Here is a 17,801-nt window from a genome sequence, read left to right as displayed (position 1 = left end):
ACAAACTTTATACCTTGGCTCACCACATTCGAGACAATTTTGAAGACTGTCATTTTCTTTCCAAAACAACATGTAATCATTCTTGCATGCATGTATTACAATATAACCAAGTCCCAGGTTACGCATTAATGTCTTCGCCTCGTAATGAGACTTTGGCAATGTATCACCTTCAGGCAATCCAATTTTAATCAATTGGAGAATCATAGTGAACGATTTGTTACTCCAGCGATTGATTATCTTTAAGTGAAGCAATTTCACAAGATAATCTAACTTAGAAATCTTACAACCTGGATACAAAGGTTGGCGTTCTTCCCTCAAAAGGTCATCATATGGATCTAAATTTCCTCCATTGCTGTTAAAGCCACCTTCACCTTATGTTGCATTCAATGCATCATCATCTCCGGATTCCCCATGTTCCATGTGAGGCTCCAAATTATCAACATTTGTTAAAGCTTGCAAATCTTCAATCATGTCATCTAATCCATCAAAATTTACCATTTGACCACCATTTCCATCATTATCGTCGTCATCATCATCATCACTTAATTCCTCATATTCTTCTCCATGAAACACCCAACGAGTGTACTTCTTGTCCATGCCTAACCTCTCTAGATCATCATTTACCTCATTGATGTGCTTGTAATTCCTATTTTTGCACTCTTTGCATGGACACCTAGTCCCTCACCCGCAAGACTGCCTACATGACCACGAGCAATATCAATAAAATCCCGAATTCCTTTTTTATACGCTGGCCAAAACCTATTTGGCAATTGTATCCAACTCTTATCCATTTCCGTGTTTCCAACTAAAGGTAATAATTGTACAATTAGTTTTGACATCACAAACGAAAACAGTACACATGCCACACCAACTTATAACTTAAACTTTCACTTATACAACAACTAATAAACTTTCAAACCCTTAACCTTAAAGTGAAAGTCACTTAATGAAGGGTACTTTTGACATTCACTTCAAGAAAAGACAAACTGCAATATAAGACATCTCACTTTTAACTTTTCAACTTTACCCCTAATCTTCTACATAGTTTAATTAGTTGTTGTATGTGACGTCACAGAAAAACCTATAGATGTCGTTACCTTTAATTAGCTACCAACAACTAATAAACTTTCAAGGTTTTATTACATTGTCTTTACTAGTTGTACTCCCCGTTCTACTAGGCAAGTTACGACTTATGACCCTAAGATTTGGTACGTTAGTTAATTATAGGTTTATGCTTTTTGGTCTTATTGAATGTCTTTTATTTACTAAATTTGGTCTATTGAACTGTTCAACTAATGCTCAATGGATAGAGATGCTCAGAATGACATTGACATTGAATACTTTTTACATAGTCCTGCTGTTTTACACCCTATAATCAATGTGTGATCAGCTGGTGTGCATTTTTTGCAAAAGAAAAATAATAACAATGCAAAATCATGAGGAGCGAGTCTGTATGAATAAGCAAGACCTATATATTCTTGTGGTGAGACAAAAACTATACAGTCCAAGCACTAGTTCATTTTTTAACCAATACAATGAAACTGACCGATACAATGAAACTGAAGCAACATACTAATCCAAGTATAAAACCATATCTAGGCAGGGTAAAACAAACTCCTCTAAACAAAAGAAACAAACATTCAATCCATGTACATATATAATATCATAAAGGCTTGTATATATTGCTCATTAAGCCTGCAAAACAAATAAAAGAAACCAAGTTCTACCAATCCAAATAAGTCTCAAGAGACAAAACATCATGCAACTAATTATAAGTTTTCTCTTAAGTTTAGAAACTTAGTTTTGTAATATCACTAAAGAAAGGCTACCACAAGCCTCCACCAGCTTCGAATGTTCGAAAAGCTTTACTGGAACTTATCTGGTGAGTTATTCCAAAGACAGGGAATGCCTAGATTGGGTCTTGTTCAGTTAAGATCTCCCGTAGAGAAACTACTAGAGAAATATATCAGACCTTGCCTTTAGATAATCTACAACTACTAAAAAAAACTCGAGACCTTTCTTAAATATAGGTATCAATCATTCAAAAGTTCAATTCTAAAATATAGCAATCAATTGTTCAAAACTACCAAAATTGCATTACAGCAAACAAAAGTTCAATTTTAATCTAAAAAATATACAAGCTAGAGAACATGAAAAGGCTACCTGAAATAAGTTTACAACTTCAACCTATTTTCCTTGTTGCAGGTGTTTAAGTTGAGGACCTGAATCAAGTTTTCAAACACACTCTATTACATTACCGTCACTCTATAACATTAAGTTGCAAAGATCAAGGAATCAACAAAATTAGCCAAAATAAAAAATAAAAAAAAAATAAAAAAGACAAAAACTACCATGTTTTAGGAGTATAAACACTTGTATGCACCTGCAAACTCATATATAATATTGTCTAACAATAATAATAGAGAATTCCCTCAAACACATAAACCATTGTTGCATTCACTAAAACAACAATAAAAACTACAATAATCTTGAAAACATTCAAAATCCTGGTTGACCTATCTGCACTAAAACTGTCATAACTTTATTTGTATAACTCGGATTAATACAAGGTAAATTTGGTATGAAACTACACTAAATTGTCTACAACTAACTTTCAAGCCATGAAAGGAGTTTCCCAACAGAAAATGCACAGAACGCTACCAAACATAAAACTTCATCAGAAAAATCCAAGCTGACCATTATGTACTGAAACAGTCGTAGCTTACTGTGTAGATATCGAAACAAGATGAATCCAATTGTATTGGAAAGCAGACTCGCAGATCTAAAAATCTTATTCAAGCCCCGATACCAAATTCTCAAGTACAATTTTTCAAGAATCTTCTAAACCAACACTAGAAACTAAACCAAATATATATCAATAAATGTGGTGGAACTTCCACTGATGGATAATGGTGAATCTTAGAGTTGGACCATGGAAGAACTTGACGAAGCTAGATAAAAATATGAAAGATTAGTTTGAGTGAAACAAGTCTGTGAAGTATCTACATACAGTACATGACTTGAGATGACTCCAGGACTCCATGATAAGGTCTGACAATGGTGATCGCTTACAAGGTCATACTTGACTTGAAGCAGGACTTGAGACTGATGTTCTTGACTTATTAAATTGGTCGTCCAGGAATTCTAACTTGATATCAACGATGATCTGTAGTCCATGTATGCCATTTATCTAACATGAGATTATCCCACCAGACTAAACAGACTCTCAAAACCGAAAAAGTAGAAGGTTTTCACAAAAGAGATTATCCTAATAGAAATACGCAACAAGGGTAGAATATTTCCCAAATCAAAAGGAAGAGTTTTCCTTTTTGATCTCCAATCAGTTGCTTATTGACAGTGTATGTTATAACAACTAAACACTAAAATTCCCTCTGTGAACGATCCAAAAGTTTTCTCCCTCATTTCTTCAACACTGCTAATAGTAAAGACTATATACTATTGAGTAGCACTGAGCTTTATTTCAACTGAGTAAATATCCTTACATAGCAGTCCCACCCCGTGAAGATGGATCCAAATACCATCTCTCGCACTCACACATGTTCTTGATGACTTCCCTCATCAGGGAAATGTTAGGAAAGGTTCCTTGTTTGAGTTGTTTCCCAGTCACCAGGACATTAAAACAAAAAGAAGCTACACAGTAGCAGGATATATGCAACCTTTTTCTCAAAAGGAATTCTATAAAAGTAATGTACTTGAATTCTTTGCTCTATTTTCCTATCTAGTAATATACAACATTCTTGACTGTCTACATCATAAATATCATTGAAACAACAGTAGTAATAATTAGCTAGCAGTTCAATTTTATAACTAAGTAGTTTTTAAGTTAAATGAATAATGAAAGTTCTAAGTTAGTCATATTCAAGAACTTGCAATCTAGAGATGTTTAAAATCATCCTATTTAGCATTAATTTGGGTTGTAACCAGTTACAAAAAGTTTCTCAACCCCAAAACAATATTATAGTAGCTATCAAACCCAACACTTACATCCCAACAGAATATACAATAAATCTAATATGATCTAACTATACTAACACCCACAACACATTACACCTAGATCCAACATGCAAATCAAACCCAAGATGCTTGCAAAAAATCTGACCGAGAAACAACAAAACCAACGAAACTACCCTGGCAAAGATTAATACCTTACAAAACCAACAAAAACAATACTATTGCCTTTTTTTTTTTAAGTGGTTCGCCTCTTTCCTTCAAATTGAAATATAAAGATTTGTTCTTTATATCAAAAATCAAAAACAAAAACAAAATACCCAAAATTAAAAGCAAAGCAATATATCTTACCCACTGTAGAGAACCCCAATTCGAGCAATTCTACCTGGCTCCACAAATCACTGCAAAGAACACCAAAAATCATACTTTAAAGCTAAAACAATCAATCAAGACGAGAAAAAAAACAAAAAAAAAAAACGATTTTAACTAGGGCAGGGAACAAAAAAACAAAGCTTTTGATTTTGTTGTAGCTTCAATGGCTTTTCAATTCTTCTCACCTCAGTAAAGTCAGAAACAGTGGAGGTTGAGGGTGGAGGAGAGATAAGCTTTGAAGATGTGGAGAGAAAGAGGATGAGTTTTGGAGATGAAGGAAAAAAGTTTTGGTTTAGATGGAGAGAGACAACAATCTAGGGTTTTAATATGTTTTTTTTTATGGTATTTCTAATTTTGTTATGACTTGCAGCGGGAACATGAAAACTGGAGCGCGAAAAATATTTGCAGCCAAAAAGAATATATCTGCCCAAACCAAAGCCCATTGGCAACACCGCAAACGTCACAACAAGGGCATACACATAGTCTATCCCGGAATTACCAATGACGGCAAGGGGGTTGCAATAGATATTTAATCTATAGCAGCACCACACTCGTTGCCAACAATAAACATTTTTAATTTAATTATTTTTCTTATTTTTCATAAATTTAAGCGAACGCTTTTGCAACGCTCAAGGCGTCGCTCTAGGTATTTCCTAAAATTAAAATTCTATTAAGACGGATGACCTTTAGAAATGCCACACGGTGTTGTAAAAGATGACTTATTGCAACAAATTTAAGGCGTGGCGAAAGAGTTCGTTGCAACTAGACCCCTTTTGTTATAGTGGGACAAGCAAAATGTTGTTTGGAGGTAGTTGATCAGACCTCAAATATGTGTTTTTATTTTCTTATAATGTTTCATTTTAGTCATATTATACGATCAATAATGTGGAAAATTTATGTTCTTATTGCTTTTTCAGGTTACAAGCCTATTTTGGATGAAATATCTTAAAAAAGAAATTCTAGCGCCAAAAGGAGCCTAAATAGGACATCTTACGAAGGCTAAAACTTATTTGAAAAGAAGCCAAAAAGTCAAAAGTCAACAGTCAACAGTCAACAGTCAACTCAAAGATCGAGGACCAAAGACTAAAGATTAATTCTCAGAGGCCTAGAAGACTTTTCCTCATCTCAAAAGTCTACAAGATGAATTCATTTGAATCTTAACTAGTGTTTCCATTTGAAAAGTAATCCATAAAACATAAAGTAAAAGTAAAAGTAAAGTGATGTGTTGTCACAAAGATGATAGACGAGGGCAAACTTGTAATCATGTAAAGGTTCCCTACAAAAAGGGAAAATATGAAGAGAGAAAATAGTCTTTACAGTTTTAGGAATAGAACTAGGTTAGATAATTAGTTGTTTAGTTTTTAATTTTATTTGTTTTATCTTATTTTCCATTGTTACCCTTTCAAGCTTCAAGCTTTATTTCGAATACAAAGTTCTTTTCTTTATTTCAACCTTGCTTCAATCATTAGTTCTTTACTACAACTTGTTTTCAAACATATTTTCTTCACAAAACATATTCTAATCATTTGCAAATCCATCAAATTATTGGAACTTGTACGTTCATAAACATTTTCTCATTCATTACAACCATTCCTATTATGTTTGATCACTAGCCTTCCATACCCTATACAAACCATTCAAAACGTGTTTTAAATCATTAGTTTAATCTTTCAAATATCATTCAACATGTTTTCACACTACTACATAAATACACATATACCGCGGTATGTGTGAGTATATATACCATTGTTTTTGTAATAACAGTGGGTAATATTTGTATACCACAGTTAAAATTCATCTGATTTTTTGAATCTTAGTTTGTACCACTAATTTTAGAAAACCGTGGCATCTTGTTAGTTTATACCACGGCACATTTATTTTCCACTTTTCAGTTATGGGGTATCCCACAGTTTACTGGCAAACAGTGGTTTATATTTCGGCAAATTATAATTCCATGGGGGTAGAAGTTATATCAAAACAGAAAAAGAAAAAGCAAAAAAGAAGAAAGAAAGAAGCTCCACTCGCTCTAAACTGTCGGCACTCAAGCTTCAATTTTTTCTCTACAACTTTCATTAAAAAGGCCGAATTTGTAAACCCGAACTTCAATAGATCAGGTTGTGAGCTTCTCATTTCATGCTTCACAAGATCTTGCTGATTCGTTTTCTGAATTTTCTTCATTCTCTTCTAGTAAGAATTTCTTGTTTATGCTTCAAAATTCGAAGTGTGTTTCTTTTATTACGCATGTAAAGTCTATTAGTTAGAATTTCTGATTTTCAGTTCGAAATTTTTGGTATTTAATCTATGTTTGTCATCACACCCCTACTCCTTTGAGAAATTCTTACTAGAATTCTTACCAATTAAATTTGGGAGGGTTAAATACTTGGCGATTTAGGTTCTGTAAGGGAGTGATATTCTCTTTCAGGAATATCAAGCACGTGCTCGGCATGGTGGAAATACAACACCGACCTATGCGCTATTTCTCCGACCTACATCATTAACTCGAATCAGCGAGCTGCGGGATCCCTCCAGAACAGATCGTATCACCCCACAGATCGTTCTACATCATGACTCAGCCTATCTTCTAGAAGCAATCATAACCAAAGCTGCGTTTGCACAAATCATTTCCGCAAGCTAATAACCCCTGCCGCAAGCTACTAACCACATCTACTAATCCCTATCATTACAACAAGTCAATCAACACAGTTCTCGCACGCCTTCTCAATCTCCACCTTACATGTGTGTTTATCTTTACACGTGTTAGGAGAAGATTCATTCTTATCATCTATAAATACCACTCATATGAACTATGCCAGACCTGATTCTTCTCTCCCCCAGAATCGAGAGTAAGATACGTAGGCAGTTCACTCATTAACGAACTCGGTTTTTCCCACCTTCAATCCCATTCTCCTTCTTACCTTGTATGTAAAGGTGAACTAAAATACTCCTTTACATTGGCGCCGTCTGTGGTCTCGATCTCTTGAGAAACCACTTCACAAATCCTTAATCCTAAAAGAATAGAACTCAAGCCCACGAAGCATGGCAAGCCTCAAAGCTCAAATCTAGAGTTTAGAAAGTCAGCTAGGAACGATGAATGAACAAATCACCATGCTCAGGCAGGAGAATGTCACAATCCGCGCGTAAGTGGACACGCAGAATCCGCCAGGTACCTTACCAGAAGACAACATCAACGAGGTTAATCAACATATTAACGAACTGTCACAACGGATCGACCAAAGCACAGCCAAGAAAGACGCCACTCAGATCGTCCAAAAAATGTTGAAGACATACCACTCGTCCCCGTTTACTTCTGAGGTACTTAGTAGAGCGTCTCCTCCAGATTTTGTACATTTACATTTTCCAATGTATGATGGCAGCACGTGTCCTGGTCAACACGTAGCTCGTTACATCAAAGCGTAGCACTCTATAGTGCAACGGAGTTTGATCATCTTCATTGTCGTTTGTTTCCCGCCAGTCTCAAAGATGGCACACTCGATTGGTTCTTTTCACTCGAGCCAGACTCGATAAAGACCTTCGAGCAACTCACCGATATGTTTGCTAGTCAGTACGTCCACAACAGACGTAAGAAAGCTGATCTTGATTCACTCTTCCAGTTATCATTTGGCGAAGATGAAACCATTCGCCAGTTTCTCGGTCGGTTCAAAGCTGAACTGTTATGCATGGAAAGTGGTCTTAAAGAGTCCTTTGCCACACTAGCATTCTCCAACGCCTGTCGAGTGCGCAACACATACCTCTCCAGGTTGCTGATGAAAGAACAACCGAAAACGCTGTCTGAGCTATATACTCGAGTAGACAAGTACATTAAGTTATAAGAAAGCCTAAAACTTCACGGCCTAACGAGGGAATAGAAAGTAGCAGCGATCTCCGACGATGCCCCACCTACCAAAAAGCAGTCCAAACCGCAAGAACAGAAGTCAGGGAACAGAACAAACAATAACCGAGAGTTCGCTGTCCTCACACGATCTCCCAGTTACATACTGGACAAGATCAAGCGAGCTGCATACTACCGACCTGAGGTACGGCAACCAGCAGATCGACCCGACAAGCCTTATTGTGCTTTCCACCGAGCAAAATATCACAAGACTGATGCGTGCTGGGGGCTAAAGCATTACCTCCAGGACCTCATTGAAGCACACCATATCAAGCAATACACTAACATCACCGATGGCGATCTTCGCCATAAACTTATGGCTCGAAGGGTGCACAGTAGATCTCCACCTCGTCCGGATCGCCACGATGTCCGGATCGCTCCTATAGCAGAGGACATCCCAGAGACCGTTCCCGTCATAAGCGATGTCAACACTCATTAGATCGCGATAATGAAAGAACTATTTATATGATCACTTTCCCAGATGACTCAGTTAGCTCGTCCAAAGAGAAAAGAAGGCGCGTGGGTGCCCTTCAAGAAGTTTACCATTTTTCTTCACAAGCAACACCTGCCCCGCAAAGTTCAAGTCGCAACACAGGGGATATCACTTTCACAGAGGCCGACCTCAACAAAGTTTGCCTCTGGCACAATGATGCGCTCGTTAGTCCATGTCAAAATCAGCGACTAGACAGTCAAGCATGTTCTGATTGACCCTGGTAGTTCATGCAACATTTTGTTCTACCATACAATATAGGAGATGAACTTTCCCAAGTCAGTCTTCATAGATCCGATTGCTCCTCTTTACGGGTTCAATGGCTCCAGAGCCGACCCAATTGGTGATATCGTACTCCCAGTTTCAGTAGGATCGCGAGAAGATAAAGTCATCTTCAATACGCATTTCAACGTCATGGACATCAAGTCGTCCTACAACGCCATCCTAAGATGGCGTTGGATTCATCAAATGCAGGCTATACTATCAACACTGCATCAAGTTCTCCATTTTCCAGTCCCTAGGGGCATGATGGAGCTTTAAAGCAACCAGCTCAAGGCCTATCATTGTAACCAAATCCTCTCAGCGAACAAGACTGCTGACTCACTTGTCAGCACACGGAATGAGCCCACCAGCTACACAATGGCCAAAGACTTGGTCGCTGAAGTCAAAGCTAAAACACCAAAATAGAACGCTGGAAGCTCTTCCTATAAGGTCTATTCATCTGTACAGACCTAAAGGTTGCTAAAGCAGTTGTTGATCCACCAGTCAGGGCTCCAGAAGTCGCTCCAGCATTCATTGCTCCACCTCTCAAAACCCCAGAGATCGCCCCACCATGTCTCATACAACCAGTACAGCTTCGGAAGATCACTTCAGCCTCTGTTGTCATGACCACAGAAGTCTTACTAGACCCTGTTGTCGTAACCACAAAAGACGCTCCATTTCTTGCGGCCACTCCTAATAGTCATCTGATCGACAAAGAAACTCCATAACATAGTCCCCCAGAGGACGCTCAACCACCACAAGCCACGGTACAAGCCGAAGAAAGGCAGCGCGTGAACTTAGGAACCGAAGACGATCCTAAGTTTGTCTATGTAGGGGCTAACCTTGATCTCAGGGCCCAGCTTGTAAACTTTTTATCCATGAATAAAGATGTTTTCGCTTGGTCATATATTAATGTACCAGGTATAGATCCTAATGTTGCATGTCATAGACTAAATGTCAACCCTAATGCTCGTCCAGTTCGACATCAACCTAGGAGACTATCATTGCGGTTTCAAAAAGCAATCAATGATGAGGTTGACAAACTCAAACAAGTAGATTTCATCTGAAAGGTCGATTACCCCGAATGGATCGCTAACATAGTCACCATTCCAAAGAAGAATGGCACAGTTCGCCTTTATGTTGACTTCACCAATGTCAACCAAGAAACACCTAAGGACAACTTTCCTTTACCTTGAATCGACCGAATTGTGGACCAGACCTGTGGCCGCGAACTCCTATCCTTCATGGATGCATACAATGGATACAACCAGATCCCGCTCGCTGAAAAAGACCAGGAGAAAATGTCATTCATAACTGAACAAGGAATTTACTGCTACAACATACTCCCATTCGGCCTCAAGAACGCTGGAGCGACTTATCAACGACTGGTAACTGACATGTTCTAGGACATGTTAGGGGATACCATGGAAGTCTATATTGATGACATGGTCGCCAAGAGCAAGAAAGCAGGTGACCACCTCACTCACCTTGAGCAAGCGTTCTCCAAGTTACGCCGAACTCGAATGAAGCTGAATCCAGAAAAGTGCCTTTTTGGAGCGTCCCCAGAGAAGTTACTGGGGTACCAGGTATCACAGCGCGGGATTGAGGCTAACCCAAACCAAATTCGAGTGTTCTTGGACATGCCCGACCCACAGACAAAGAAGCAGATACAAAAGTTGTCATAAATAGTTGCTGCACTCAACCGATTTATATCCAGGCCGTCGAACAAATGCCGACCATTCCTGCAACTTCTTAAAAAAGGTGAGCAGTTCTTGTGGAACGACTAGTGCCACCAAGCGTTCTCCACCCTCAAAGAGTACCTGACCACACCTCCCGTCCTAGCAAAGCCAACAGATGGCGAAATGCTGGGGCTTTATCTAGCATTATCAGACTTTAATATCAGTTTGGTTCTCTTCAAGGAGGATAACAACTCAGAAAAACCGATTTACTTTACAAGTAAGACGCTAACTCCAGTTGAAAAGAACTACTCTTACATTGAAAGAGCAGTACTAGCATTGTTATATTCTGCAAGGAAGTTCAGGCCTTACTTTCAAGCACATTCAATCAAAGTACTCACCGACCTCCCACTGAAGAAGATCCTTCACAAGGAGAACAAGACAACTCGCATGGCAGTGTGGGCTGAAGAACTCGGGGAACACCACATCTAGTTCGTCCCACGCACATCTCTGAAGGGTCAGTTCATTGCCGATTTCCTAACTGACTTCCCTATCGATGACCTCAATTGGGAACCAAAAATGGTTATCCCACCCACAAAGAAGAATGACAAGACCATCTGGTCTCTTTTTGTAGATGGATCTAGCAACCTCGGTGGAAGTGGAATCAGAATTGTCCTAGTATCCCCAGATGGAGCAATGATGGAGAAATCAGTTCCATCGACTTCGCGACCTCCAATAACGAGGTAGAATACGAGGCATTAATCATGGGGCTTAAAATGGTGCTACAGCTCGGTGTATAAGAACTTCAAGTCTTTAGTGACTTGCAACTGGTCATTCGCTAGATTGCCAAAAAGTACACTACACACGAAGGTAACCTTTCTAAATACCTTCAAGTTGTTTATCAATTACTTCCTTCCTTCAAGAAAGCCACGATACACTATTTTTTGCGTGACGAAAATCGTCACATAGACAGTTTAGCTTACCTGGCTACCCAAACACCGAACTACGCCCCTAGGCAGTTACTCATTGAAGTAGTAACATTGTGACCTCGCCCCAGTTGCCATGTTCTTCTTGATTCAGGTCGCTGCCCCCTCCACGACTGGGAGACCTGAACATGATACCTCCAGGTCGCCCACATACCTCCACCTTGGCACGCTTGCCTTCTTAGAACTAGAATCAACAGCTTTGCGCTTACCATGGTTTCCATGAGGATGGGTTCTAAACTCCATCTCCTCCATCACAAAGGGAGAGTTTTCCCTTGTCCCCTCGTCACCACCAGCATCATCTCTATGTCGCCTGCCCATACTCGAGTCTACAAACGAAACTAAAAGATTATTGAACTACTACAAGAACAAAGCATTCTTATCCAACGAAAAAATAAGTAAAGAAGAGCATGTACCTCAGCTGATCAATAAAGGTAAGAGCGCAAGAAATTTGGAGTAGAACAACTTGGAAATGAAGGAGAGCAAATACCTTTGAGCTTCCCCTAACAGCTCTACTTATGCCCAAGTAACATACCTTCCCAAGGCATGTCATAATTGCATCGAGACGCCAAATGTCAGGCCACCAGGCAACCATCATTTCATATCTCCCGACCGCGCCATATTCCTACATGTGCCACGCACGTACTGTAGCCTTTGTTGCTCCAAAGCATAGGGCGCTTCATGCGACCTAAAGATGTGTGCAACCTACAATGCTAAAACGAATAACAAGCATGATGTGTCAACAAGCTTAAGGTCACTGTGCCTCACCAAATCTTATCACAGGTCGCGTAAATAATCACACGTTTACAAAACAAAATCAGGAATATCATATTCAAAACATCAAGCAGTTGAACAAAATGGCGAAACAGACATTCAATACAAGCAATACGACCATAGTCAAGCCTCAGTTCGCAGGCTAACCGAGCTATTGAGTCTACTCATGAAATTCAGTTCAGTTAGCCACCAGTTCTCCATACTCGAACTCCCCAGAACATTCCTAGAAGCCAAGTCGTTCATCACTTTCACAACCAAAAGGAAAGACGAACTGCCCAAGTTACCCCAGGAAACCAGCTCTAAAGTATCACAACAAATATCAACAATAGAAAAATAGAAAAACCACTCTCAACTCACAATTCAAGGTAGACTAGACAACTTTTTTAGGTGGACAAGGGATTCAACTCGTCTTCCACCATACTCCCACCCCCAGCAGCGCCTTCACCGGCAGCAATAACCACATCACCAGCATCACCTAATAACAACAGCACATCAAAAACGACCTTGCCAGCATGAGGAACATCAACTGGAGGATCAATTGTAGCTGAGGCACCTACATCCTCTACTGCGGGCGACACCGGTACATGCATATCTCCCTACAATGCCTTATAAGCCGTCTCCAGTTCAATAAAATCCTCCTCCAAAATGTTGTACGCATCAGTAGCTCTCTTGGTGACCCCCTTGCAGCGTTCGGTGTACTTGGTCACCCTAACGATCTCTGCTCTCGCACTAGTCAGTTCTAGATTTGCCGTTTCTAGATCGGTAGTCATCGTCATTTTCTCCAAACACACGTCCTGATGCACCTTCTTCAACTCCTCTAGCTCCTTGCGGTCAGCCATATAGACGTCCCCGACATTCTTCAAACTCCTCTTTCAGCTGTGATACCAGCTCCCTGTCCGTCTCAGCTATCTGAGCAATCTCCTTCAACTTATGGTACCCGCTCACAAGCTACATCACACACATAAACAGCAACAATCAAGTCCAGAGAATAAAAAGAAACACCATCAAGCAAGATCTGTAGAGCATCACTTACCAGACAGTGAGCCAGGTCCATTCGCCTAAGATTCTCAGCCAAGCCTTTGGAATCCAGTTCCTAACGGTTGCCGTCCAGAGCCATGTAATCAACCATGCAGGTCGCAATCTTGCTGGACTTGAAGCTAGCATCAGTTCGCTCCACCATGTGTTGTACCCCGTCCTCATCCACATACACCACTTGGCGGTCCAGATCACCTCCAACCGTAGCGGCCTTCCCGCTCACCTTGCTCGAAACCTTTGACTTCCCCGTCAAACTACGTTCTCGAGGAACTGGCGCCTGGCTCTGACTGATTTGAAGGGCATCCAGGTCAACAATGTCTTGGTCAAGCGCAGCCCTCGACCTGGAGCTATGAAGGGATTTTTCCACAGTTCGCTCCACACCTCCCACAGCACCAGAACCGGAGTCACCCCCAAGTATCAGCTCAACTACCCGCGCAACCTTGGTAGCCCTCAGTTCAGCCATAGGACATTTTCTCTTCAACACGCTGCTTCGCTCACGAGGATTGAACTAGAACTCCTCCAAGTCCAAGGGAGCATTAGATCACTTAGTCAACCCACTAGCCCCTGACGTTCTAGCCCCCCCTGCAGCGCGCTTAGGCCCAGAGTGGCTTCGGTTTCTGTCTTTCCTGGTCACCAGATCACCCTTTGACTTCACCTTCTCCATCACTGACACGCTGAATGGTTCACCACCAACTTCAGCCCGAGCCCTTTCTTTCTGACTTCTCCTCTTCTCCCTGATCACACGCCCTCCCCTCTCCACAAAATAGTGCGCTACTTCAGGTAGATTTGCCCTTTTCTCTTCTCAACTTAATCTGGCGAATCGCTCTATCACCCCCCGTTTAGGCCCCCTTCTTATAGTGAGCTCTGCACAAAAACCACACAAAATCATGTCAGATACTAAACCAATACTCAAAACATCAAAGCAACAGACTTATACACTCCTATGCACCCTTAAAGTTACAAACCCTAGAATTCAAACTCATTCCGCCGGCACAGAAGTTCCCAACTAATAGAAGCGGCCTCCTCTCCCATGACTCATTACTAACACCATCCAACATGCTTGATTTTCTGGTCACTGTTTGCAAGCTAAAGTTAAAAGCGCTAGATCGTTTCACAGTGAAGTGTTCAATGATGTCAGCGACCTCTATGCGGTACTCCCCACTTGCATTCAATAGGTCGAACACTCTAAGCAGCTGCCACGTATTACCTACAAACTGGCACGGCACCTTACCGCAAAAGTTCAAAAATTCGCAAGTCAGCTTCGAGAACGGTATCCTCATACCAACCCTCAACTGCCCCTCGTAGACAACTATCCCCAAGTTTGGCGGTGTGTACTCCTCGGTAAACACCTTTACATCTTTACCCAGGTCATGTATTTCCAGATCGCCCACTTTGATCTGGTACACTTCCCTCAGTTCAGCAAACGCTTTCGTAACACATTTTTTGACAACCCCAACGGGCAACTCGCCAGAAAATGACCCCTCATCACGACCTGAAGTACTGGCCTCAGCACCCATTCCACTAGATCGCACATAATCCTCTTCACACCTACCCTCAGCTTCATCACCCTCTCGACCACTCCCAAAACCCACCAATTCCTCCCTATCTTCTTCATATTCCTCGCAGCTTAACGATACTTCGTGAACCTCATCAGATCGAGTATCGTCTGAATCGGACATCTCGTTTTTCTTTATCAAATATCAAAACTAAGCCACAAACGCTAAACACCGACTTAGCTACTACACACACAACACTTGAACCGCAGAAAGAAAAAAGAAAAACGGAAAAGCAGCAGCAGCAGAAACACTAACATGAAAAACCCTAGCTTGCATTTTTGTTGAAAAAGTACACAAAAAATGACTTTCCAATTCTTCAGATTTGATTTGGTTTAACAACCCTTCCAGTTCCCAAAGCGTCATGATTACACCCTAGCCCTAGCCGCACACGGCTTCCAACAAACTGTCTTATCTTTTCGAATCCCGAAAAAATGGGGCGACACGTTTCCTCTGCAGCTGCTCAGATTTTCTCTCGTGCCATACACGTGTTAACTATCAGATCACCAGATAGCATAGATCGATCTCTATAGTTCGTTGGGTATTTCAATTTACATCAGTTTGTCTCTCCATGCATGCCCAACACGTGTCACTGTGTTCTCTCAGCAGATCGCTTCATTGAAACACATGACCTACTGAGAGGGGGCTGTGTAAGGGAGTGATATTCTCTTTCAGGAATATCAAGCACGTGCTCGGCATGGTGGAAATACCACACCGACCTATGCGTTATTTCTTCGACCTACATCATTAACTCGAATCAGCGAGCTGCGGGATCCCTCCAGAACAGATCGTATCACCCCACAGATCATTCTATATCATGACTCAGCCTATCTTCTAGAAGCAATCATGACCAAAGCTGTGTTTGCATAAATCATTGCCACAAGCTACTAACCCCTGCCACAAGCTACTAACCACAGCTACTAATCCCCATCATTACAACATGTCAATCAACACAGTTCTCGCACGCCTTCTCAATCTCCACCTTACATATGTGTTAATCTTTACACGTGTTGGGAGAAGATTCATTCTCATTATCTATAAATACCACTCATATGAACTACGCCAGACCTGATTCTTCTCTCCCTCAAGAATCGAGAGTAAGATACGTAGGCAGTTCGCTCATCAACGAACTCGGTCTTTCCCACCTTCAATCCCATTCTCCTTCTTACCTTGTATGTAAAGGTGAACTAAAATTCTCCTTTACAGGTTCTCTCTGCATTGTTTCTTTGTGATGATTCACTGTAGTTGGTTTTTATCTAAATAGCCGCATGTCTTGCTCTTAATATGTTTAATAGAATTATTGTGTTGGTTGGATGGTGTGGTCTCGAAGCAGGCAGCAATGACCAAGCAGCAACTCTAGTTTATTGTCGATCTATAAAGTGTCTGATAAAAAGTTGTATGGGATTTTAAGGGTTAATAAATATTGTCTCTCTAAGGTCTTTGACTAATCGTTGCAGCACTACTTTAGAAGCACACTTTATCAATGGTTTGATTTGTTCGATTTTCACTAAGCCTCTACAAGCAAACTGGTTTGTGGGGGGTTTGTTGGTCGGTCTGAATTTAAGTACATTTCAATTAGAATTTTTTCCAAAGTATTTGGTGCCACAATTGGTTTTTGTGGTGAGGAATCTGGTTTGTTGAATGCTTCTTCTTAGCCTTTTCCTTATGGATTTTCTTTTGCAGCCCTCTTTAAGTGTATGGAAAGTTAAAGTAGTATAAGATTTTTGCTGAGAGTGATTGTGTTATTCAAGAAATGGATACCTATACTTTCTTGTTCGTCTTTTGTCTTTAATAGTTTATTTACGTGCATTAAATTGTATTAAAAATATTTCTAGATTGACGTAATTGATCTATGTAAGTGTGTGTCTTCATTGTTTTCAATTGTCTGCAGAATTGTGGACACAGTGTTAAGGAGTTCTTTGATGTGGGTTATCACAATGTCCATTCTTTCTACTCTTTTAATTTAATTAGATAGTTAACTTCAATGTTTTTCGCTTATGTTTGTAATCCTTTTGTTTTGTCTTTTGTTGTATTCATCTTAGGCACATTGTTTCTGGCCATGCTATGACTTAGGAATTAAGTCCTATTTATAACTTGTAAAAATAATTGTGAAATGGTGCAGGACTCTATGAAGGTTTTCAATAAGCTAATATCAAGGTGGTTAAAGGAACAACACCTTGATCACTTCCTGAAGGTGAGTTTCTTTGCTTTTCCACTCCATTGCTCTTTTTATGCTAGCAAGCTCTTGTTTTTATTGATTTAATTTCTTAAACTTTACTGAATAAATTGCATGGCCTGTAACAAACGAGATGCAGATACCCATTCACTTGTATCGAGCAAGGTATTTGTTTTCATTTGTTTCGTTAATTCTTCATTAGGTTTTAAATTGTATAGCTGAAATTTTATTTTATGTCCATCTTTGAGGTTTATAACATATTTGTAGGCTTAGTAGGCGATGCTATATGGGCAGTTCATGTTTACAGTTTTTCTTAATGGCTTAAAAAAATTTGGACTTAAGGAATAAGATACCGAGACTGATGTGTACATAAATTGATTTTAGAAGTTTAGTCACTTACACTTTGTTTCAAACACGAGCCTTCGTTAACTAAGAAAATCAAAAGGGGTTCCAAAGTCCCTACGAGAATTGCTTTCTTTGTTTGGTCTGCAGCTTTAGAGCTTATTCTTACTGTTGACAATCTCAGGAATAAAAATTTTAGGGGTTAAACTCTAGATTTTTGTCCCTTATGCTCGATGGTTGAGGAATCGGTTAATCATGTGCTTTTGCATTGTCCTTTTTCC

Source organism: Coptis chinensis, chromosome 5 (genome assembly GCF_015680905.1).
Source record: "Coptis chinensis isolate HL-2020 chromosome 5, ASM1568090v1, whole genome shotgun sequence".
In the NCBI taxonomy this organism is placed as follows: domain Eukaryota; kingdom Viridiplantae; phylum Streptophyta; class Magnoliopsida; order Ranunculales; family Ranunculaceae; genus Coptis; species Coptis chinensis.
Note: the sequence above shows the minus strand (reverse complement) of the source record.